The 24,794-nt window shown below is 47.5% G+C and overlaps 1 long non-coding RNA gene across 1 annotated transcript; it reads left to right on the top strand.

Annotated features, from left to right (window-relative positions):
• The first annotated feature begins 10,798 nt into the window (after nucleotides 1–10,798).
• On the top strand, nucleotides 10,799–19,679 carry LOC111726683. The gene is made up of 4 exons (XR_002774400.1): nucleotides 10,799–10,985; nucleotides 14,763–14,886; nucleotides 15,232–15,641; nucleotides 16,924–19,679. It is a non-coding gene; the product is annotated as an uncharacterized LOC111726683 (long non-coding RNA).
• Nucleotides 19,680–24,794: the final 5,115 nt, after the last annotated feature.

Genomic DNA, 24,794 nt, shown 5'->3' with positions numbered 1-24,794 from the left:
AGCCACAGGCACCACCTGACATTTTTAAAGTTCTGATACTTTTGAAATTCACGTTGGTATCTAAGGCATTAGCTGAGGCTCTGGATTTAAGGTGTGTTTGTCACATGGCTCATTATTTCTTCCAGGAGTATTTCTAACACGATCCGTGAGTCTCTCATTCATTTCTTCGTATACTAAATTCATGCATGCATTAGAATTTACTTTTGTACCTGTTCTCTCCCCTGTTCTGATCTGTTCCTATATCTGACCACCAGATTATTTAAGTCACTCTGTCTTCATGACACGTGCATTACCTGGGCAGGTTTCTTTCACCTCATTTCTTTTCATATTCAGATTTTTTCTTGCTTTTATAAAAGAATAATGTATTTATGAAATTTAGCATTCAATAAGTTAAAAAATTCTCTAGGGGCTCGGTGCCTGTACCAGGCTCAGTGCCTGTAGCTCAAGCGGCTAAAGTGCCAACCACATACTCTGAGGCTGTGAGTTCAAACCCGGCCCAGGCCTGCTAAACAACAATGACAACTACAACCAAAAAATGGCCAGGTGTTGTGGTGGGCGCCTGTAGTCCCAGCTACTTAGGAGGCTGAGGCAAGAGAATTGCTTAAGCCCAAGAGTTTGAGGTTACTGTGAGCTGTGATGCCATAGCACTCTACCCAGGGTGACAGCTTGAGGCTCTGTCTCAAAAAAAATAAATTCTCTAGGAATTTTTGTTGTGATTATGTTTAATTTACATTGCCAAAGTATGTATTTATAAATTCTAAAGACAGAGCATTTATTTTCTTTCAAGTCTTTCAGCAAGATTTTAGTGCTTTTTTCACATGGATGATTTAATTGTTTGGTTTATTGTTAATTATTTTGTTATTGCTGAAATCACAAATGAGAACTATTTTCCCACTAGGGAAAAACGTATACACACACACACACATAAGTCTTTCTAGATGAAGATTCATTTCTTAGTCTTTGTTTTTAACATTGAGGCCAAAACCAAAACAGATGCCACCCTGACAAAAAACCATGACAAGTGACCAGTCCAGGAGGACTCCAGTGATTCGCCTCCTGGAAGAAAGCTTAGCGTGCGTTTAAGGCAACTCCACAGCGCACCTACAGCCTGCCATGAGCAGTGTTCAGGGCACAGTTGAAAATTATGACACAAAGCAGGATCAGGCGGCTCCGAATCATGAGAAAAGCAATCCATGGAAATAAATACGAGTTGAGGAATTTAAAAGCAAAGAGACACAGGAAGAGGGAAGAGAGGAGGGGTCTCAGCAGAGAATGGAAACTTTGGAAAGAGACCAGAGGTAAATTCTAAAACAGAAGAGCAAACTATCCAGAACGAGTCGTTCAGATGCGCCTATCAGCAGTTGGAAAGTAAGGGAGAAAGGTCCATAAACTGAAAGACAGGCCTCTAGAAATCCTGCAGCCTGGGAGAGAAGAAAGTTCTTGTTTTGTTCTTCTGAGCAGAGCTGCAGAGACCTCAGGGAGAGTAACGAGCAGCGATGGAAGGAACGTACCACAGCCTTCCCAGAAAGAGAGGAGACCGAACAGGCAGGAGGAGCGTATCCTGGAGACACAATGCTGAGCTGTTGTTAAGTTTCATGAGAAGCATCCATTTCTAGATGGAAGACTCACAGAGGAATTCCCTAACTGGGTAGATGAAAAGAGAGCCACGCGCCCAGGACAGCACAGGAGCTCTGAGAGACCAGTCTGGAAGGTGCCAGGGAGAAGCCCCACAGTAAAAACACAGAGGATGATAATTAACGGCAGCTGCCTTCTCACCAGGAAAAAACATGGAGGCCAAAGATAAAGGAACGATATCACAAAGCGCTGAAAAATAAAACCCGCCAATCCCTTATTTTACATGTGTTGGAAGTATTAAAACTCGTGGGACTCAGCAAAAGCAGGATATGAAAAATTGATGGCTTAAATGAATAGGTTCCAGAAAAAGAGGCGTAAAGTCAAGTCAATGATATTAGTTTTCTTCTCAAGAAGGTAGAAAATAAACATCTAATAAAACCCAAAAGTTAATTATGAAAATAAAAAGTAAACATCAGAGAAATCAAATAAAAACAACAATAAAGCAAATCAACAGAGATAAATTCAGTTCTTTGGAAATACTAATAAAGGTTTATTTTAACAGCCATGAGCAAGACTAATCAGAGACAATAGAACAGGGAGAACACCGTTATCTCCAGCCTGAGTGAAGGAGAGGGGGTCATCAATTACCTATACCCCAGCCATTAAAAAGTAATATGAAAATACTTTCAGCAAATTGATGCCAATGTATCCTACAAATTCAATGAAATGATAAACTCCTGGAAAACGTAATTGACCAAAACTGACACGCAATCAGATTTTTAAGTTGTTTTTAATTAACAAATAAAAATCGTATGTGTTTCTGGTGTGCAGAGTGATCATTTGAAATATGATCTATTGAGGAGTGACTGAATCTAACCAATTAGCATGTGAATTAACAGACACCATCTTTTTCATGGTGAGAACGCTAAATCTATTTTCTTTAAAAAGGAGAAGTTTTACAAGTCTGAATAGTAGTGTATTGGTTAAAGCAATTAAACTTAGTATGGAATGCCTTCACACAAACACACACAGTCTGCCCTGAAGGGTAGGCCACTTTCATGGTGCCGGTACAGGTATCAAACCTTTAAGGACAGACTGAGTCCAGTCACACACAAACCTTTCAGAAAATAGAGTAGGAGACATCACTTCCTAATCATCATTTGAGGCTAGTAAATCTCCGATACCAAAAAAGATATTATAAGCAATGTAAATAATGGTCTAATATTTTTACTAATGTAAACATTAAATGGTTAGTAAAACAATTCAAATTTATCACTATATAAAAAAGATTGTACACCCTTAGCAAGCGAGTTTTAATCCCAAGAATGCCAGGTTGATTTAATATTTGAAAATCAGTCAATATAATTCTCCCCAAATTTCCAAAATAAAGGACAAAAACATATGATCATTTTAGTAGATGCAGAAAAAAGCATTTGCTAACTTTTTACACCAGCTCATAAGGAAGGAGAGGGGGAAAAAAAACCTCTCATCAAAGTAGAAGGAGCTTGCTCACCTGATAAAGGGCATCTATTTAAAAATCTACATCCATCATCACAGCTAATAGTGAACTGTCCAATGTTCTCCCTCTAAGATGGCACAGAGGATGATCTCTATAGTCTATGAAGTTACTACCTCAATTCTACAGCTCAATAGAGAAAAAATAAGACATAAAGTTTAAAAGGAAAGAGTAAATATTATTTTTATTTGCAGACAACATGATCATATTATAGAAAATCCTAAGGAATCTACAAAAACACTGCTAGCACTAGTCACTTATTTGAACAAGATTGAAAAAAATCTGACTGTCCTTATACATGATGCTCACATACAAATAGAAAACCCACTGCAAGAAACAGCGCCATCTACAGTAGCATCAAAAAACATAAAATATTTAAGGATAAATTTAGTAAAAGACATGCTAGACCTCTATACTGAAAACTGAAAAGACAATTCCTGAGAGAACTTTTTTTAAATAAGTAAATGGATAAATAAACAAGTTCATGGAAAACTAAACATTATCAAGATATCAATTCTCCCTAAATTGATCTACCCATTCAATATAATCACAATCAAAATCTCAGCAGGCATTTTTTGTGTAATTAACAGCCTCCTTATATCCTTATGGCAATCACAAGAATATACGATAGTAAAACAATCTTAAGGACGGAGTTGGAGATTTCTCACTACAAGCTACAGTTACCAAGATCATGTGGTTTTGATTCAAATAGGCCAACACCGCAGAGGAAGATCTCAGAGGCAGACGCACATACATGCTGCTAAATGGCTTTTGTAAAGGCCAACATAATTCAACAGGGAAGTATTATCTTTTCCTGTGGTAGTGTTGGAATAATTTTATTTATTTATTTTTTTTTTGCAGTTTGTGGCCGGGGCTGGGTTTGAACCCGCCACCTCCAGCATATGGGGCCAGAGCCCTACTCCTTTGAGCCACAGGCAACACCAGTGTTGGAACAATTTGATAGGCATAACAGTAAAAAATGAATTTTAATTCTTACTTCCCATAGCATAATAATAATAATAATAATGATAATTTGAGATGGATAATAGACCTGAACATAAAAAGCTAAAATTATAAAATCTTTGGAAGAAAATATTAAAAAGGTGTTTTTGCAACTGCAAGTTGGGAAAAGATTTAGAGAGAATGAAAGTAACACAAAGCAAAACAATTAAAAATTAAAAATCAATCTTTGGACAATCAAAATTTGGGCATCACCAAAGTTACAACCTCTGTTCATCAAGGGACTCCATGAAAAAAATGAAAATGTAAGCCACCTACTGGGAAAAAGTGTAACACACAAGGAGTGACAAAAAATATTTATACACATTTTAAAAGCTCTTGTTGAAAGTAAACTTGATCATTCCCAAACTGTGTGAATGTGTAACTTCAATTCAACTAGGTCAAGCAATCCATAGACAGCATCTCTGAAAACGTGTATGCATTTTGTTGGCCCCGTCTGCATATTTTATATAAACATATATGCATATCTCAAAGGCCTTGCACTCAGAGTATATAAAGAACTTCTAAAATCTCCTATTAAAAATACAACCCATTTTTGAAAATAGGTGAAAAACCCTTCACGAGAGACAATGCATCAAAGGCCAATAAGACATAAAAAGATATCTCATAAGTCCTAAGTCAGGATACTGAAAATTAAATTCATCTTCTATATCACACCTGACCAGGGGACACCAAAAACTTAAAGGCTAAAAATGCTACTCGTGGGGAAGGTGTGGGACTGAGCAGAGTCAGGCGTGATGGGAGCATAAAATAACACAAGTTTCAAAACTGACACAGTCATTTTGGAAAACTGGCAATATCTTAGAAAAGTTAAATAAACATAACGTACAAGTTTAATTTATACATATTTACCAGAGAGAAATGAAAATATATGGCCATGGAAAGATATTTGATATATGTATCAAATTTTACCCTGATGTGCGTTAAGGACCCTTACCCTGTTGCGTAAGGACCTCGGAGCAGCTTTTTTCATAATATCCCCAAATGGCAAACAACCAAAATGTCTATGGAGAGAGAAACAGCAGCCCCGTGGTGGTGCAGTGGTATAAAGGAGCAGGAACTGTGTGTCCAGTCTGGAAACGCAGATAGCAAGTCGGGGGAACCTCAAACATGCACGTTGTGCTGAAGATGGATGGTAAACACAGACACGCACCTTCTGTGTGTGTGGCCACATTACATAAAGTTCAGATAGAGGTAATCAATTGTGATAGAAATTGAAAAGCATTTGCCTATTGGAGGGGAAGTTAACTGTAAGGAGACATGAGGGGAACTTACATGTATCCAAATGTATCAATTTGACCCTGATGTGTGTTCAATAATTTGGGAGTTTTACTTAAATTTTAAAATATTGGGCATCCTTGTTCTGTGACCGTTACACAATTCCATCTGATACGCACACATTTTTAATATTTTGGCATGTTAAGGAAGCATCCATTCACTCAGATGGATAGTCCATTTTGTTCTGTGTTGCGTTTCAGCTTTGCTGTGATAGAGTGCACAAGAAAGAGATTTGGTTTGGTTTTTACACAAATGTGCGATCGAACAACGTAAATTGTTCTTTTACACATTTTAGTTTTTGCGACGCATATGTCATGGAGAGTCTTTAAAATCAGCACAAATAAAACAGCCTTTTAGATCGGAATGTGAGAGAGGGAGGGCAGGCGTATGACTCGAACCTGGCTGGTCAGTGCACCAGCCCCCAAGTGTGGTTGGCTAACAGGCCGCCTCCAGGTGGCACTGGCCTGGTGAGAGTGAGCGCCAGGCCATTCCTTGGAAGTGAGGGCCTCTCTCTGTGATGGTTGCTGAACTCCTGATAATCAACTTTGCCACCCTTAGGAAGTCAGATTAAGCATGAAATCAACAAAGGTGAAAGAATGATTTTTTTTTAAAGGAATATGAGCTCACAATATTATTAAGTGCCTAGATCCAGATCCATTTGGAATCAATGATCAAATCATTATACTACCTCTTCTCTCTTGAGATATTTTGAGATCCTTCATTTGCAGCCACAGTCCTAGTGGAAACAGCATCCAGGAAGAAGTTGAACTTCAAGGTATTTCTTATTTACAATACTCAATGGTAAAGAAAGGCAGGATCCTGGGCTAGGTATGGTGGCTCATGTGTGTAATTCTAGAACTCTGGGAGGCTGAGACTGGACGATTGTTTGACCTCAGGAGTTCAAGAGCAGCCTGAGCAAGAGCGAGACCCTGTCACTAATAAAAACAGAAAAACTAGCCAGGAATTGTGGTGGGTGCCTGTAGTCCCAGCTACTTGAGAGGCTGAGGCAGGAGGATCGCTTGAGCCCAAGAGTTTGAGGTTGCTGTGAGGCCATGGCACTTTCCCAAGGGCAAAAAAGTGACAGTTTTTCTCAAAAAAATCAAAAAAGGCATGATTCTACCTACAAAGATTCTACACAACATTGCCCAAGATGGACACATTAACTGTCTTCTTATACAGCATTCATGATTCCTTTTAAGATGAACCAAATCAAAATTAAACAAAAAGGACTACTTGACAACTAAATTCAGCCAAGCAAGAGATGAATTAGTAAGGAACTCAGTTGTATGCTTAAATGAATTTGATGTTCTTATGCGCAAACCTTTGTCTAAGTCTTCTTTACTGTGAAAGCTAAAACTCTGTGGGAAGGAAGGGCATGTGTTAGTCACCGTGGGCTTCAAGGTCAACATGTATAGGTAGTAGCAGAATCAGGAATCGGCACAAGACTACGACTGGGTGCAGAGTGTGTGCACACATTTTAGATGCAAATTATTAGATGTTACTTTATCAGCACACACTGTTCCTAACCAACCTCACACCGTGCTTTGTTTTCTTTTTTTATTCTTTTTTGTTTGGTTCCGATTTGTTTTTTTAATAGAATACTTAAAAACATATCAGGAAGCCAGTAATGCACATGCTAAATTTAGGTGAATGCCAACCTATTATAATCCCCAAAGCTTCAGACAGGGGGCTAAGAGCCCCCCAGAAAGTCAGGTCTCGGAGCCTACACAGAGGAGTGGGGCCCAAGGTCCGTTTGTTCCCAGGAAAATGTGACATTTGCTCTGTCTGTTATCAGCTACCAGTTGAAGAAATTAGTGCTTTCCCTTGCAGAGAAGGGTCTGTTCACATCACACTTCCATTTCTACTCTCTAAAATATTTTCAGTTAGAGAATGAACATAAACATGATTTTATAGGTCTGCAGAATTGTTGCCCCCTTCTCCCCATAAGCACAATTCATTTCAAGACCTTTCATAAATAAAAAGTGCTGCTTTTATTGGTGCAAATATCTTGTGTCTCAGTCAGCATGTCATCTCAAACAAGTGCATGAAAAGGGCTTATTTATTCCTTGTAGACCCAGTGTGGAGTCAGAAATACCCACCAATATTCAGTGACTTATGACAGATTCTGAATCCGGGAATCTCAGTTTCCTTGAAATTTTGGTGTATTTCCCTCCTGATCTCTGCGTTGAGTTTAAGTCCCAATGTTTAAACTCTTCCCAAAGCAAAATGTTCACATTTTGAGATTTTGGAAGTTTGTTTCCTATTGTGTTAACTGTTTAAAAACAAATGAACCCCCAATCCATCTAGCTCGAGTCAATTTCCTCTCCCTGCCTTCTGATCTGGAAAATCAAAACTAGAGACCTTTCCATGCTGACTTTACACCACAAATTAAAGAAAGGAGTCAGTGTGGGAAAACCTCTGGGCCATGCCAGCGTCTTGGAGGACACCCAGTAGCAGAGCATCCCTGGGGGTGAGAGTGGGGGAACCTGATGGATGAGCCAGCGGGGGAGCCCTGCCTCCCCCAGGCATGTGTTTTTGTACTTTCTTCCTAATATATTGCAGGATTATGGCGAAGGCGTGAACAGTTCTGGAACTCCTCCTCGTCCCTTATGACTTAGCCCGCCCGCCCCATGTTTCACTTGAAACATAAACTCCTTGGAAAGAGGAGGCCCGAGTGAGTGTCGTAAGGAGCAGGCCCCACAATGAAGGCGCACCTGCAGGTCATCTGAGCTCTCAGAATGGCAACGACTTTCACATCTTGAGGGGAAAACTGAGCATAACACTAAGTTTTATGGATGGAAGTGGATCCAGAATGTGTGAGAGTACTTAGAACCGTGTCGGGATTTCTGTGGAAATTGTTTCCTGATAAAGCACGCCAGCCAAAAACGTCCCCGTGCGTTAACATAAACGTGGGGAAGGTCGTCCTTACATCCTCTGTTCTGGATAACCGTTACATCAAAATGGTGATGGCAATGAATTTCCAGAAGGTTTTTTTTGAGCCTTTTATATAGATCAGTTAAGTTTCTTTTTTTTTCCCCCTCAGAGACAAAAGGTTATACTTTTCCAAAGTTTGATGACGTCCAAGCAATTGGATGTCTGTTTAAATCCACACAAGGTTCCTGTTGGTTCATGCGAGAAAGACTTTGGGGAGACAGGAATGGGAGTGAATGTTGGGTTTCTGATGTTCTGATTCCAAGTCTACAAAAGCTAAATGCTCGGAATGTCTCTCAGGCAGTTAAACATCATGACAGAGGAGGTATTCCCGACCTTGACCTTGTCCTCACGCGGGTGGCAAAGGGGAGGCTTTGGGAGCAGAGAGGCGCAGCCCAGCTGAGGGGTACTGCTCTGGATACAAGAGGTGGGTGTGGAACCCCAGGGCTGGCCCCTGTGCCCCCCAAACCCCACTCTCTATCCTCCCAGACAGGGGCCCCTGTGAGAGGGATGGGAGAAGCCACAGTACACGTCAGAGGCCCTGACTCAAAGGCAGGAGAATGGAAACCGGGGTAGGCACCAGCACCCAAAGATGCCCAAGGATGCCTTAAGAGACTCCTCCTCTCCACAAGTTGATGGGACACTGGGACGTTTGGCCCAGAGTTCACTGTTCTCCTGCCACAGCCAAGACTGCGTGACTCAGGCCTCTGCCTCCCTCTGAGACTGTCTCTCCTTCTCGGGATCTCAGGGACCCGATATTTCCTGTCTGTGGGGCAGTCATGCCTCATCACACATTTGATTTTGCTTCCCCCTCCGTCTTCATTCTTTCTGCTGTCCCCACACCTCCAGGAGGAGAAGTCAATGGAAGCTAGAACTTAAAGCTTAAATCAAAGGGGTGACAGGCAGAGAAAGGGGAGGAAAGAGGATTGGATCCCAGTGGTATCAAGTTTGCCTCCTAAGTAAATCCACGTCCAATCATGTCTGCTAATTCTAATCCCACAGGTAATTAGTTTCCTTTCAGCAAAAATAGAATTTTTTAAATTTAAATTTAATGTAGATAATCTAAATACAAGCTATAACAAAAACTTTTATAGACAAAACTTGTAAAGGTCACTGAGATTTTCTCCATCCCTCAGAGTAGCCTAGCGCAGGAGACACTCTCAGGTCTGGAGTCAGGCCACACATGTCCCCACCTGCAGCTGCCAGAGAAACAGGAAGGGAGGGCAGCCGGGGAGGTGTGGCTCGCTGACAGTTTTCTGAGGAGTTCTGGGTGTAGATTTGGGGGTGACTTGCTGCTAAACACAACAGCAATTGCGGAGCTCTGTATCTTACTAAGTGAACCAGAGACCCTTCATCTCCAGATCTAGGGAGGCCCTGTCTTTCATCCACAAACCAAAGCTTGGATCATATGCAAAATTTAGAGCATTGTGGAAGCACCTTCTCCAGGGGATCACTGTGACTCTTTGGCCACACCTGCGACTTTCCCCAGGGTACTGGACAGAGGGACCTTGGGTTTCCGCACAGGCATCGCTGCCACCAGGGCAGGGCCAGAGCAGCCGTTTGGAGGGCAGCGTTTGAAGCAGTCAACCTCCAGAAACCAAGGGGCCTTCGCAGGCCTATGGCAGTGAAGCAGAGCCCCGATTTCGGGCTCAATGCTCCCCTTCCCCCTGAAGTGTTTATCTTATCTGTGTTTGAGACTAGAAAGACAAACAATGCTGTCATTATCTTTAGGAAGATGGGAGGTAACTGGAGCCAGAGAGAGTGAGTCAGACGTCTGTTTTCTCTTTTTCCTTCCATAACTGTTTCTCTTGGAAAGCATCTGAATTGTGGTTATTAATTTATCTTTATGTGATTTCCAGCTGCTGATCACGTGTTAAACCAGATATGAAGGGGAAAGGGGTGTCTGGGGACCAGGGTTTTCTCAAAGTGAAAAGCAGATTTTTGCAATCCCGAGCCCTGGCACCCACATCCCCTGACAGCCCTGCTGTTTCTCCAGGAAGGGCCTGACCCAACAAGTGACAAAGGGCAATCAGCTGGAAAATGGAATCTGTCCATACACGGGAAAGGGAGCCCGGGAAGGGGACGCTGTGGGTCAGCTACGAGGGCCATGTGCCCAAGGAGAGGAGGCCACAGCTTGACGGCCCTGTGCGGCTGGCTCCCAGGGTCGGCGTGGGGCTGTTGGAAGAGTGGGGCCCACATTGCCTCAACTGAGGGTGACATGGACTCACTGAGCCATGGGGGGTGGGGACACAAGAGCTTCCGTCTAGGGACACGAGATCTATAGCTCTCCTCTAGCCCCCACCTCCCACCCTGCTGCCTGAGAAATCTCTCCAGGAAACCGAAGTGCCTGGGAATGAGGACACAGACCTCCCTGCCACAGCATAGGTGTGTGAGCCAAAAAGCCAAAGGTCATCGTCACATCTGCATGGAGAATAGGCTGAGGTCAGTTGCCCTTTACAGGACGAGGCTGGGTGGGTTTGAGACACCTGGCCAGACTGGGGGGCTGAGGTGTGCACAGAGGAAATCTCTAGAGCAGAGAGGCCTGGATTTGAAGGGGCTGCAGCAAGGACTGAAGAGTGTTCCCGTGGGGAGCAGTGTGAGTGAAGGCCCCAGCCCGGGCTCCCCAGGGGTTGCTGAGGCCACTCAGAAGCCAGAGGAGAACTGGGTAAGGGGCCGTCGACTGCACAAGGCAGGGTGGGCTGTGGAGGAACAGGCAGCTCCTCTGGCTTCTCGCCTTCTGAGGAGAAACTTAATACACAGGCGGTAGAGGAAATGGGTCTCTTTATTCACACCAATTGATACTGTAAAGCATCCGAGTTTCATATGGCATCGAGGAGAGGAAGGGTTGGGGCAAACCCTCGCCCTCCTGGGCAGATGCTTCCTCCTCCTTCGGGATGGGCAGGGGCAAAGCTGGGAGATGTGCGGGCCCCAGGCCCTCCGCCTGCCCTACCCCTGCAGGCTCGGACAGCGTGTTCAGGGTGACCCCCGCTGCCCCTGCGTGCCAGCCTGCAGCATGCCAAGTCTCAGGGGCCAGCATCTGAGCTGTCATCTTCTCTGTAAACACAATGCACAAGCCCCCAGCCCAGCCACCTCCGTAGGTCACCCAGAAGGCCAGGTGCACGGGCAGTGGCTGTTTGCGCCGAGCGAGGGCTGCGCTCTGTACAGCCGTAATCCAGTCACAGGCGGTGGGGTTGTTGGGGGAATATGGCAATATTCTGAAATGGCAATTCTCCTAAATAAATAGCACATCAACTTACTTAAACCTAATCATAAATGGTACAAATTGGGCCCATGTGCAAACAGAAACCCGAGCCCAAGTCTGGAGTTAAAGCAACCATTGTTTCTCGCCTGACCTGGGCTCGGGAAAGCCTTGCGTGTCCGATTACATCTGTTAAAACGATTTGAATGCCAGCCCCGTATTTTAATTATAAATATATAAAAAATTTTAATAAGACGGCATTCTGGGCTTGCTAAGCTTTTAAAATGCTCGTTGGGGGTGGAGTGGGTAGAGGAGAATTCCATGTGCCCCAGACCCGGTGCCAGCATATAATGATTGAATGTTTTCCTGTAATAAATTGAAAAAATCTGGTTTGTAAGAATGGGTCCAAATCACTTGGCATTAGAGGGGTAATTTGTTACCTGGCTTCCAACATGCTGGAGCTTGGTGAGGAGCTGCGGTCGCCAAAGAAAGGGAAAGGTAGAGAGGGGAGCTGGTGACGGGCCCGACCCTGCGAATGTCTATACCGTCCCCTGCCTCACCTCTCTCCACCTGTCAACACTTCCTCGGAGCTCCAGAACAGGAGATTCTGTAGCCAAAACCGGGGAAGGGGCTTCTCAGGGCCAAAGCCAGCTCTCAGCCACCTTATTCCTACCTCTCCAAACCTCAGGCCTGCTTAATTATGATTAATTGCCACATGGATAATCAGATACAGTTTCAAAAGGTTGGTAATGACATTCCAAGGACACCAGGGAAGATACAAGGTATGCCTTTGTTCGCGGGAAGAAAAGGCAGGTCCCTCACTCAGCCCCGTAACCTTTTCTTGTTTTAACAATTCCAAACAGAATTAATACCATCAGTATATCGTTCCCACTCTGGGGAATTGAACTTCAACTGTACAATTCCTGCAGCTGTCAGTGTTTTAGCCCTCCTGTCAATAATGCAATGTTGGGGTGCCCTTCTGCGTGAATGAAAGCAGTTTCAAGTTTCTGCTTTATGTCTGTGCTTTCTGGGTGGTGGGGCGTGATGAGAATGTACCAAAAAAATAATAACGGCAGTTAAAAAGCTTCCACTCTTGACTTAACTGGATCAAATGTAATAGACTTCAGTCTTTTCTCCTTATTTCCTCTGCTTGCTTTAGAAAACGCTGTGAAAACTGCAGGAGATTTTGTCTGGCCAGCTCTTCCCTCCATTTAAAATCCCTTTGGCTAAGTCGAGGATCACGCTATGTCATTCCCAGTCTAACAGAAGTGCAGGGCAGCTCAGCTCCTGTTACCAGGAGGCAAATCCCTGGTTCCCGGCCCAGCGTTCTGGGTTTGGCTCTCCTCCCGGCATCGCCCCCTTCGCTGCATTCCAGAGGGCCTCTCAGCCAGTTAATGTTTGCGCTGGGAGGTCCAAATATCCAGCAATCAGCACTGAACTTCTCTCTTTTTGTTGAGAATTGCAGGTTTCAAATGCAATCACTGGCTTTAAAGAAAAACTCACAGGTGAACACAAGAGCACGAATTTACATTTTACTCACAAACAATAATATTTGCAGCAGTTTCACCACGTGTGCTCATAAAAGAGTTTTAGAAGACGTCTGGTTTTTTTCTTTTTTTTTTTTTAAGACTTTATGGCGACTGGAATTGGTTTACCAATTTAAGGGCAGTCATTTCATTTATTTATTTATTTTTTAAAATCCTGACTGGCATAAAAGTATTTTATCCTAGCATGCTAACAGTCTGGGCATTTTGCGTTGTTAATAAATGCGTATGCTCACGTGGGAAACAGCCGTCAGAAATGGATAAACTAATTTGAACCACTTTCAAGCACATAATATTTAATTAAATCACATCTTCAGAATGGATTTTAAAGGTTGGGGTTTTCAGAGCACGCAGACCGTACTTGGCATCTTGGCTGTGATCCTGGATTGCTCTGCCAAGATGGCCACGACTCAGGGTCCTGTGATGGGGATCAACATTTCATGGACTTTTACACAAGATCTCATGCCCAATCAGAACCCTGCATGGGGGGGTGTGAGCTTCTGACCCTCTCCAGTGTTGGGAGACCCCGTGGCACAGCCAAGTATGTCTCAGGAGGACAGCCGGCTGAACCCCCTTGCTATGTGGGTCACTGTGGTGGGCAGAATCTGCAGCTGTGCCCATGGCTCGAGGGCTCTTATAATCCAGGAGCTCCCGCATGAACCCTGCTGGGAGGCTGGGGAGTGGGGTGCTGGGGAGGGGCAGAGATCAGCCTGTGCACTTGTCATTTCCTGCCATTGACCCCAGTGGAGATGTCACCCTGGAGCTGAGGTGCTGAGGGCTCAGGCTGGACGGTGCACTGCCCTCCACAGACCAGCTGACCGTGGGCTGTCCTTGAGACAGTCTCCCTCTGGGTTCCTGGCCTGATCCCGGCCACACAAGGTGTCTGACCAGAGCCCTTTCCTCCTGCCTGCCTTCCTTGGCCCATCACCACCCCCACCACATCCTCTCTCTTGCTCCCTCAGAATTTTTCTGGTCTGGGGCTTAGAGAGTAAGCAAAGACGGACTCCTGTTCTCACTTGTTGTAAACTACAAGAGGAAGGGACTCCTTTGTTGGGGTGGTGCCCCTTGTGTTGACTTTATCTCACCCTTGTGAAAACCACAACTATAGGAGAATGGCCACACGGCCTCTCTGGCCTTCCTCCCAGAAAGCGTGTCCACTTTCTCCCTGCCACTGGGCTGCGCTTGATCAGACAGGCGAGAGAGCAGTAAAAGCCACTGTCCCCTGTGTGTGCCCAGCCTTGGGCACATTGTGAAGGATTCCAAGACCTCCGGTGCTGGGCACTCCTGGGCTGCGTCCGTCCCCCTTGTGCTGTCTGAATGGGTGTGTGCTGTCACATGCTTCGGGACAACGCATCACTCGACACTGGATCACCTGTGCAATGTGGTCTTAACAGAAAAGTCATAACAGAAAACTCCCCATTGCCCAGATGTCTCGATTATCCCAACTCCGTGTAGGCTGAACCTAAGGTGTGTGTTTGTGTCTTCATATTTAATGAAAATCTTAAACAGTAAAAAAGGAAAAAAATAGAGAAAAGATGTAAGGAAAGAAGATAATTTTGTACAGCTATACAGAGTGTTTGTGTTTTAAGATACATTATTACCAAAGAGTCAAAAAGTTAAAAATTTAAAGTTTATAAGGAAAATAATGAAACTAAAGTCTAATTTATTAATAAAGAAATAATTTTTTTCCTTTCCCCAGTGTCCAGTGTGTATGACTCAGTCTCCAGCTGAGTACAGTGATGTTGTGGGCCGTCACAATCATGCACCACTCACGCACGACTGCCCCAGGGCAGCGTCCTTCTCGTCCTTCCAGCTCCATGCAGGTTAAGTACCCTACATAGGGGTGTCATTTTTTATTTCATGCCGCATTTTTACCCGCGTTCACCATGTTTAGATATGTGTAGATGGACAGGTGCCGTAGTGTTGCAGGGGCCTGCAGTATTCAGGACAGTCACAACTGGGTGGTGGGCCACACCACACAGCCTCACTGTGTGGCTTGACTTGTGTGTGCTCCCTCTGTGATGGTCACACAACAAAAGCCCACCCAGCAGCAAAGTTCTTAGATCGCGTCCCCATGACTGGTTGTTCTCACCCCCTTGGAGTGTGGCCCTTTGGGAACAGGGCTCACCTCTCTTACCTCCTTCTCCTGTCCTCTGTACTCATCCCAGGACCTCAGCCGCAGTCCCGACCAGGAAAAAATCTTCCTCTGCACTCAGCCACAGTCCCGACCAGGAAAAATCTTCAATCATGTTTGATAAAACAATACAAAAGTCCAGGCGGACGCGGGGGGCTGGAGAAACCCCACCCTTTTCCACAGCGCTTTTCACTTTCTTCTTTGTTGGCCCGTCTGAGGGTCACTGATGGGGAAATCATTCCTTTTTTTCCTTCATTCTTTTAATTGGCAACCTGCCCCGAGCTGCCCTCTCCACCAGGTACCCAAAAGGTGGGGGAGAGGAGTGACCAGAAGAGGCGTCAGAACCTGAGGGCTGCATAAAAACTGTCACACAGATGTCAGGGAAGCGCGAGTGTTGTAAAGAGCCAGCTCTCTGCTGCGTTGGGAAGCATCATTACTTTGCTGGTAAGCCTCCAGGAGGGAGGAAGGGAGACCGGCCCACCTGGAGTCTTCCCTGGTGCTGGATGAGGAGGCTAAGGTGATTCTGAAAGGCCAGGGCTGGAGCCAGGGAGAGTCAAGAGCAAAGAGACAGCAGGAGACTCTGGAACACATCATATCAGCACTGTAGCAATCCAAACTAGTTCTGTTCTTTCCCAGAGTATCAGCAAAGAGTAAGAAACCCAACGGCAAGGCCTTCCAATCCGAGGAAGCCCAGTGCAGGGCGTCCCGTGGGTTAGCAGGAGATAAACAAATACACAGGTGGGGTTCATTCTTTCTTTGGCTTGTTCTCCATCTGATAATGCTTAACTGTGTGCAGATACATATTCTGTTACATGCTAGATTAAGACAGTTACACAGAAGGTAAGTTAGTAAGTTAGTGATGCCCAAGGGGACAGGAGGGGACTGGAAGGGGTGTTGGGGCCCTGGTGTGGCAGAGGCCACATGCCCCAATGTGGACAACTGCACTGTGGTGAGGGGGCGTCCTTCTTCTGGGTACCACAGTATGGGAATATGGGCCAAGGCTTCCAGGGGTTCCCAACTTTCCAGAGAAACCAGAAATCTGCCTTTACAGGTAAAAGCTCCTACTTTTAAAGTATCTCAGCTAAAATTGTAGAATATTTTCAGCTGAACAGAAAGCATTTGCTGGTTTTAGATTAAACATGAGGTTTGTCAAAGTGCAACAGTGTCAATAATAAATGTTTTAATTATGGTTCCAGTATTTTTTTTCTAAATTTCAGGGACAGTAATTATTATAATTGAAGTATTTTATTTAAATTATTTAAAAATTCTCAAATACCATCTTTTAGATATTCGAAGCAGAAACTCTCTCTAGCAAATGATATAATAAAAATAGGTAACATTTTCTAACATTGGCTAATCATGCAGATATCACCAAGAGTGGGGTATTTCATTCATTTGCTGACCGGCCCTCTGGTGGGGAGGTGGAATTCTCTTCATGATGCTGATGTGATGAGACAAAGAGAGATCAATTATCTGCTGAGGTTCACAAGGTCACTACCACTTTCTTGAGGTGGAACTAGGATCCAAAGTTGCGACTGGGACACTGTTTTGCATCCCTCATTAAATATGAAAGCAATTTTTTATTATTTTTTGGGGAAAGACATTTCTCTTGTAATTTTCAAGCAGCAAAACCTGAATATACATGTGAGCTTTAATAGAATCTCTTTAATCATGAGGCTCCTTTCCGTTCCCCCTGCTAATTCCGTACCTTACTCTCATCTTACAGCTCCTGATGCTGGGGAGGCGTTTGAGAACCACAGTGGAGTCTCACATTGGCGTCGTTAAGCAGCAGTGTGATCGAGTAGAAAAAGCTCAGCCCCGGGACTCTGACGGGTCTGAGTCTGTGCCGGGTCCTGTGGTCGGGGTGGCTGACCTGAGGCAGTCTCAGTCTTATCCTCTGTTAAATGGGGATGATCTCAGCAGCAGCCTGAGCGACTGTCAGGACCAGAGATGATGTCTGGGAACTGCCCCCTGGTGGCCGGCACCCAGCACAGCGTTCCTGTTTGTTTCATTGTTTAATTAGAGTTAGATCTGCCTTGAGTCACAAGCATGAAATTTGACTGACTCAATAGAAGATACGCATGGAGAGCTGATGGTCCACAGTCTGTCCCCTGTACAAAGTAAGAGTGGTTCTGATCTGCCAGAGCCTGGACACTTTTGTCAATAAGCATTTTGTATGAGGCAGCAGCTGAGAGGCTGGGCTCTGGCCCTCATGCCTTCCCTTCGTGGCCTTTGGACCTTGAAGAGGTCACTTCCTGTCCTTCACAGAGGTCGGGCCCTGAACTCTCCGAGGAGACCAAGGCTTGGCACAGCTCACAGGAGACCTGCAGTGAGAGGCCTGTGGAATCTGGAAGGAGCTGTCAAGGGGGAAGGATTATAGGGATGTGGGGTGCGATGCTCCCGGCCGTGCACAGGTGCCCTGAAACTTCCCTGAAACAAAGCCGGCGCACACCGGAGCTCCGAGTTTGCAGTTCTCCCTTAACACTAGGGTTCTCCGACGGAAAGTAGCTTTAGTTACGATCCCAGCTCCTGTCAGTTTGCTCGGCTCTCATGTGTGGTGGAAGCACTGAGACCCCCGCAGCCGGCAGCAGCGTGGGCAGTGCAGAGAGCCAGGCCTCGTGTGTGGGTTTCCTCCCGAGCACGAGTCTTTGGCTATCGTGGCCAGAATCCACCCAGAATTCAGTGGTTCAAAGCTCTTAAAACTAATCACACAGCATCACCAGATGGACCTGCCACAAAGGGGACCTGATCCTGCCCAGAAGTGCCCCAGGCACACACTCCACCTCCCTGCTCTGTCCTCACACAGGGGTAGTCACCTGCCACACTGCAACTGATGCTTGGCTACCGTGTACTGGCTGGAGGCCTCCTGCAGAGGTACCGGGGCTCCCGTTGAGGACTTTTACCCTGTGCAAACCAAGGGCTTTTGTGGAGCCCCTTCCATCTCCCCATTCTGTGGCTACAGCATTCCAGACTGCACCACTAAGGGTCAGCCAGGGGTCGTCCTTCCAGTGATTGAACATGCACATGCCTAACCCCCCGCCACGGGCCTCCTAGCAAGAGTCACAAGGCCACAGGGTACATACAGGGCAGAATGAAAGGTCTGCCATTGCCCCTGGAGCCCCTGGGCACAGTTAAGCCACACTGGGATGCAGTGGTCCAGGCAGAAAGAGAAGGGGTGTGGTGGGGTACCCAGGGGAGGCACCAAAGGACAGCCATCTGTGGTGGGAGCTGTGTCACCCCAAAGACGTGCCAAAGCCCTGGCCCCTGGGAATGGGCCCTTATCTGGAAGAGGGCCTTTGTACTGTCATCAGTTCAGATGAGGTGTGTGGATGGGGTGGGCCCAGTCCAGTGCCTGAGGTCCTTACTAGAAGTGAAAGCAGAGACGCAGGGAGCACACTGTGAGAGGGAGAGGCGGGATCCATGTGGTGGGCCTGTAGATCAAGGGAGCTCGGACACAGGCTCTGAACAAATTCGCCCTCAGAGCTGTGGGAAGAAACCAGCGCTCTCAACACCTTGATCTTGAGCTTTTGGCCTCCAGGACTGTGAGAGAACCAATGTTTGTGGCTGGTGCTCTGGTGCTGCAGTTTGTGGTGGTCACAGCTGCCCAGGGACACTGTGGAGCTCTTCCCCATTGACTGCCCCCAGAGTCCTGGCACCCCTTCACCTTCAAGGGCAGAGCTGTCGATGTGGACCGTGGTCCACCACAGCCCACGAGCACGCTGGTACTGGTGAGTGAGCCTGCCCTTTGGTAGCTCCAGCCCTTCTGGTCTGATGCTCCAGGAGAGTGGTACGCTGGACAGAGGAAGCCCATCCACTCAGTTCTTCCTTCACCCAATCCTACCCCAACACTGACTCCAGCCCCAGCTCCTCACCTGGGGCCCTTGCTCCGCACCTGGTTCCCAGAGCTCCCGGCACTCTCCTTTGTCCTTGCCATGGACCTATAGCAGATGAGGCTTCTCTCCCAATCTCCTGCCTCTCTGCCTCAAATGCCAGCAAGCTGGGTTGTCTTGGAGCACACAGCAGTTTGCATCCCAACACAGCCAGGGCTCCGCTTCCTCCCTGCACAGGGCCCCAGGGCACCGACAAGCTCCTGGGTGCTCACTGTCTCTCCAGGGTCACTCACGCGGCCTCAGCTTCCATTTCCTGTCCATCAGATGAAGGCATCAGTGGGGAATTGGGTGGGGAAATGATAAAGTGTGAAACTGTGGGGACAGGTGCCACAAAAGGGAAGCGATTCCAGATGTTGGATCACTCAGGATACATTTCTCAGATATTCCTTTTGTACACAGTAGCCCCAGAGGCAGAATAAAAGGTCTGCCATTGACCCTGGAGCCCCCTGGACACAGAGCCACACTGGAAGGCAGTGGTCCAGGCGGAAAGAGAAGGGGTATGGCTGGGTACCCAGGGAAGACACCAAAGCCAGGCTCCTTCATTCATTATGAGTGGGAGAATCCAGTGGACAGAGCACTGCCCGGGAGCCAGCATTCCAGGGATGGGGCACAGCACCCAGTGGACCCCTGGGGGTCAAGATATGAAGTCCCTGAGAGCCAGTGCTCAGGCTGCTTGGTCAATGTGGCCTCTGGTACCTTTGTTAGGAGTTGAGGTCTCAGCAGGGAAGTCCAGGCAGAAAGGAAGGCAGGTGGCAGAGGGAAGGTGAACAGAGCCACCTCTGGGAGACGTCAGGCAGCCGGGACACAGATATGAGGTGTGGTTTCACTGCTTTGCACACGCACATGTTAATGTTTAAATAAAAATTAGAAATACAAACCAGTGCTATTCATGACTGGAGACAGAATAAGGAACTGGAGAGAAAGAAAAGCCATTTAGGAAATTGTCTCGGAAAGTGTAGTGGAGCCCAAGCAGGAGCCAGTGTTGGAGCTGGAAGGGGAGCCTCAAGGTGGGAGCCACCCGAGGGGCCCTTCTGCCCTTTTTTCCTATGCAAAGATAACAGGAATATCCCAGGCCAAGCAGCAGGCAGAATAATGGAGCAGAGGTTGAATGGAGGATGACCCGCAACAGAGGGGACAAGAGGCTCAATTTTAGGTGGAATAAACCCAACATTTGTGTTTAGACCCAGCAATCGCAAGGCAGCCAGAATGACGCCAGGACAGCAGACTGGTGCTGCCGGGACCAGGGGGGTTCAGGAGGACAGAGGCCAGAGACCAGGTCCCCTGGGCCTGAAGTCACCTGCAGCCCTCCAGCTCAGCAACTCACCTAATTTTTAAAGTCTTTCCCTGGTTTCTCCAAGCAAGATGGAGTAACCCAGGACCCGCCGGAGCTCACCATGGCAGAATATGCCTGCTCCCAGGTGTCCATTAATTATATTGCGGGTTCATTAACATGCAGAACGTCATCCCCCTTCCCCACGCCAAGCCCTCCTCTGCGTGTCCATCCTTTGTGCCCTCGGGTGTGCGGTCATGTTTTATTCTCCCACTGACCTGGGCTATGCACTGGCCTAGGTCACTGACATCATGTGACATCAGCATGCACCCACATGCGCCCACAAAGCCTGGCCTTCTGGGCAGTGGTTCAGAGTAGGTGGAAACTGGAGGGTGGGAAGGAGGAGGCGGTGAACAGACAGAGGCGGGGAAGGCAGCATTCCCAGCCCAGCCCAGCGCCCTGTAGAGGAGGCAGGAAAGAAATCAGTGGTACTTCAAAGGGGCTTCTGGGCTGTCGTGGGCTGAATTCTTTCCTCCTTAAAATTCTGGGGTCTGAACTCCCAGCACCGCTGAGCGTGATTACATTTGGAAATACTGTCTTCAACAAGGTCATTAGATTAAAACGAGATCCGTGGTGTGGGCCCTAATCCAATATGGCTGTGTCCTTATGAGAATAGGAAGTTTGGCCACAGTCACTGTTAAAAAGAAAATTAATCCGAATCCTTGTTCAGGTGCTAAGGCAGGCTTTATTCAAAGAGGCCCAGGAGAGTGGTATAGGGACTCCTGCAAGGAGGTCTTGGGATGGTGAGCGGGAGGCAGACTGGACTCAGCTTTGACTTTAGCAAGGACAAGCAGGGATTTATGACCACAGAGCAGGGCAGGGGATGGTAGATGATCACCAAGAGGAACACTGAGGATCAGAGGTTTCTGGCTAAACTGACTTAATTGGATTACAGTTTGGAGGAGAGCCTGGGTGACACAGTACTAAGCGTGGTCACATACCTCAGTGGGGGAGAGTCTTTGCCAAACTGGCTTTATCAGGAGCAGAGAAGAAGCAGTTACGTTGGGCCAGGCACACAGGGGACTCAGCCGATTGGCGTCCCCTGCCCCGTCTACCGGCCACCTCTGCGTTGACGCGATGGGCCCATGGGTGGAGAGGTGCAGTGAGGGAGAGGGAGGCTCCCAGGGCCCCAACCAGAGCTCTTCTAACCGGGCTGATCTGGCTGCTGCTGCTGAGGCTGCACGTCCCACTGTCGGGAGCAGCCAGCCCAGGATAAAACATCCCCGCAGGGTTTGCACCTGTGGCTTGGTGAGAAGCTGACAGCCTGATGTCCCAGCCACGTAGAAGGCTCAGAGACAATGATAGGAACCAGGACACACTCTGGCCATCGGCTTGCCTTCCTGCCCACCCAGCCTCTGGCCACCGCTGGCTGCGAGCTCATTTCTGAGCCCTTCGGTGTGGGTCCAGGTCAGTCACGGGGCTCACCACATAGCAGAGGAAGCACTGAGTGTGCCCGCAACCACGGAGGAGCTGGGGGTCACATGTAGTGTGCCAGGAGCTGCTGCCTGCTGGGGCTGGGGAGGGGCATCTGAGAGGCTCGCCTGGAGATGACTCCCACAAAGACCAGAGCCCTCTCCTTCAAGGCAGGACCTCAGCCAGCAGCCCTGTCCCCATGAGGGGAATGTGTGGTCCAGACGGCTATGGAGTGGGACGGGGGGGCCCACTGGCCATCACCCTGTGACACTCTGGGTCACTGTGTGCTTCCTGTGCCCTTGTCTCTGCACTCTGCAGGGTCCGGGTCTTGGTCCCCAAAGGAGGTGTATTTTCTCAAAATGATATGAGTCCCATCAAACTCTAAGATATGGCCACTGCCTGGAGACCTGCAGGCAGGCCTGGTCACCATCCTGCAGAACAGACCACGGTCATCAGAAGCGGGGAGGAGGCCGGGCTGCCTGGGACAAGCAGGAGCAGTGCCCACCTGGGCATCCCTCCTTGCTCTCCCTTGCCCCACTGTCAGGGGAAAGCGTGTGCTGCAGCCCACCTGGGAAGAGATGGAGAGAGGAGTGTGACCCTTCAGGGAGGACCGTCTGGGTCATTCCACCAGGCTGACCACAGGCCTGAGATGTGATAGCAGAGGCCAGGGGGATCTGGGATGAACAGTGGTGGGGGTGGCCTAGTGTTCCTTCCGTGGTCTTGGTGAAACTAGTGCTGTGGGCTGGAGAGGGCTCTTGACCTCTTTGTTCCAAGCTCTCCCCAGGAAGCCCCAGACAACCCTACAAGGGCTGATCCTTGGCTGGGTATGAAGAAATAGACCTGAACCCCATGGGGGACATGGAGATGCCACCCAGATCCCACCCAGGGACTTGGAGGCTCCTCATTCCAGGGGTCAGCTGCTTGGGCTTTGCCTTAGGTACAGGGAGCAGCCCCACCAGAGGCCACCCTTTCATGGGGGTCCACAGGCAATAGGTGGTGGCTGTGGGTGTGGAGGAGGCCTGGTGGTATCAGTCCAATGCCAGACATCTGTCTCAGGCCCCCACAGGGGCAGCTAAGGCTTTGTCCAGCCTACCTCAAAATTCACTTCTCTCTTTCCTCGATTCAGTTTCTTCTCCATCCTTCTAGAGGGGTCCACCCCTAAAAAATTCTTGAGCCACCTAACTCCATCACAGTCCTCCAAAACTGGGATGCAGAGGGAAGGTGGGGAGAGGCCAGGCCCTGCAGTGTTCATGCCAGACGCTGCGGTAAACTCAGACATGGCTGTAGGTCTTACTAAGAAACAAAGACTAAACACAAACCACGATGAAAGCGGCCGACTCACTTGGAGTCCTTTATTACAAGCTGACACCCACACAGTCCCCCAGGGGAGGGCCTCTGCAGAGCCGGCCAGTAGCTTCTGCACACACCTGGCGTGGGGGCCCGAGGACTCTGGAGGGTCCTATCCTCAGGCCTGTGAGCAAGACGCTGTGTGGTAGACACAGAGAGGCTGGCCTTTTCAGGACTGGCTTTTCTTTTGTATACCAACTCAGAGAGGAAGAAATGAACAGCGTTTCACCTTGAGATGGCAGCTTGTGTCGTTACACTTGCAGCTCGAAGGTGGCACTGAGTTTAGTCAGCTCACTGGCTTTGGAGGGCTCAGCTTCCTTTCCGCCCCCTCTCTCACTGCCGAAGCTGAGGTCGCACACGCACATACACACGTGTGAGCACACGATTTCCCCAGAATCAAAAAAACAAGAAAGAAAACAGAAAGCTGGCAGATGCTGATTTTTCCGCTTAACTGCCCAGGTTTTATAGTATTTCTCTGTGTTTCTCTCCCAAGACGCCCACCTGACCTCACTTGCTCTCCAAATTCTCTCCATTGTGGCCAAATGTCACAGATCATGTGAGGCTGTTCTAGCCCATGAAAATGTGCTATAAATGAGCGTCTGCCCTTTGATCTGAACCTTTCTCGTTCCTTCTGCAGCATTTTTTTTAACCTAATGTAAAGCCCTTTCATTAGCAAAGTCCCTCTGACACATAGTGCGGAAAACCGCCAACCCGCCCTCTCAGCAGAGCTAGATGGGAACAGCCAGAGTTCCTGGTTTGCCTTTGCACACAGAAGTCTTGACATTTCAACTAGTACGTCAAGAGCTGGAAGAAAAAAAATAAACAAAAACACACGGGTGTGCCTTTCACAAACAGGCAAAAGACAACGAAATCATCAGAGCCCTGCATACCTGCCTTAGAACTAAATTTAAAAGGGACAGAAATTAAAGAGGATGCCGTGACACAAATGAAACCATTTCAACCTCCAATTCAAAGGAAAGGCCGTCACCTGGGCGCCATAAACACACAGCGATTTTTGCATCTGGGTCTACCATTCTTTTTAGAGGTTTGGACAGTTTCTGCAAAGGCCAACAATTCTCAGGGACATCTGGTGCCAGGCACAGCCATATCCCCGCTCGAATATGACCAAACCAGTGTTTTATTCCTGAGTTCTTCCTGCCAGGCATGGAGACAAACACCCCCAGATTGGCCTTCTTTGGAGCCTGGCATGCTGGTGGGGGGCTCCACGTCTCCCGAGTGGCCTCCCCACACAGCCACGTGGCTGTAGGGGAAAAATTCATCTTGTGGTTTTTATGAAACTCGTGAATTTTCCGGCTCTCCTCATCACCTGTAACTGTGCTTATGTTCAGTTCGCTGTTCTAAGTCTGCGCTCAGTGTTTCTAAATGGGAAAACTGCTGTGAACATGAAAAATTTCCTTTAGATAGTCTTTTCTTTTTTACTTAGTACTGGGACCAACTGCTGGTTTTAATCTTATACCCCCTGGGACCACATAGAACTCTCTCCAAAACTGCAGCGTATACAAGTCTTGAAATTTGTAAGTATGTAAAAAACAAATGAAGAATAACTTAAAAGCTCTTGACACCCTCCCCCCATTTCAAAAATACCTATAGAAACTC

The sequence above is a fragment of the Otolemur garnettii genome, unplaced genomic scaffold (assembly GCF_000181295.1).
Source record: "Otolemur garnettii isolate 467f Iridium unplaced genomic scaffold, OtoGar3 scaffold00075, whole genome shotgun sequence".
Taxonomy (NCBI): domain Eukaryota; kingdom Metazoa; phylum Chordata; class Mammalia; order Primates; family Galagidae; genus Otolemur; species Otolemur garnettii.
Note: the sequence above shows the minus strand (reverse complement) of the source record. Positions and strands in the feature narration are given on the sequence as shown.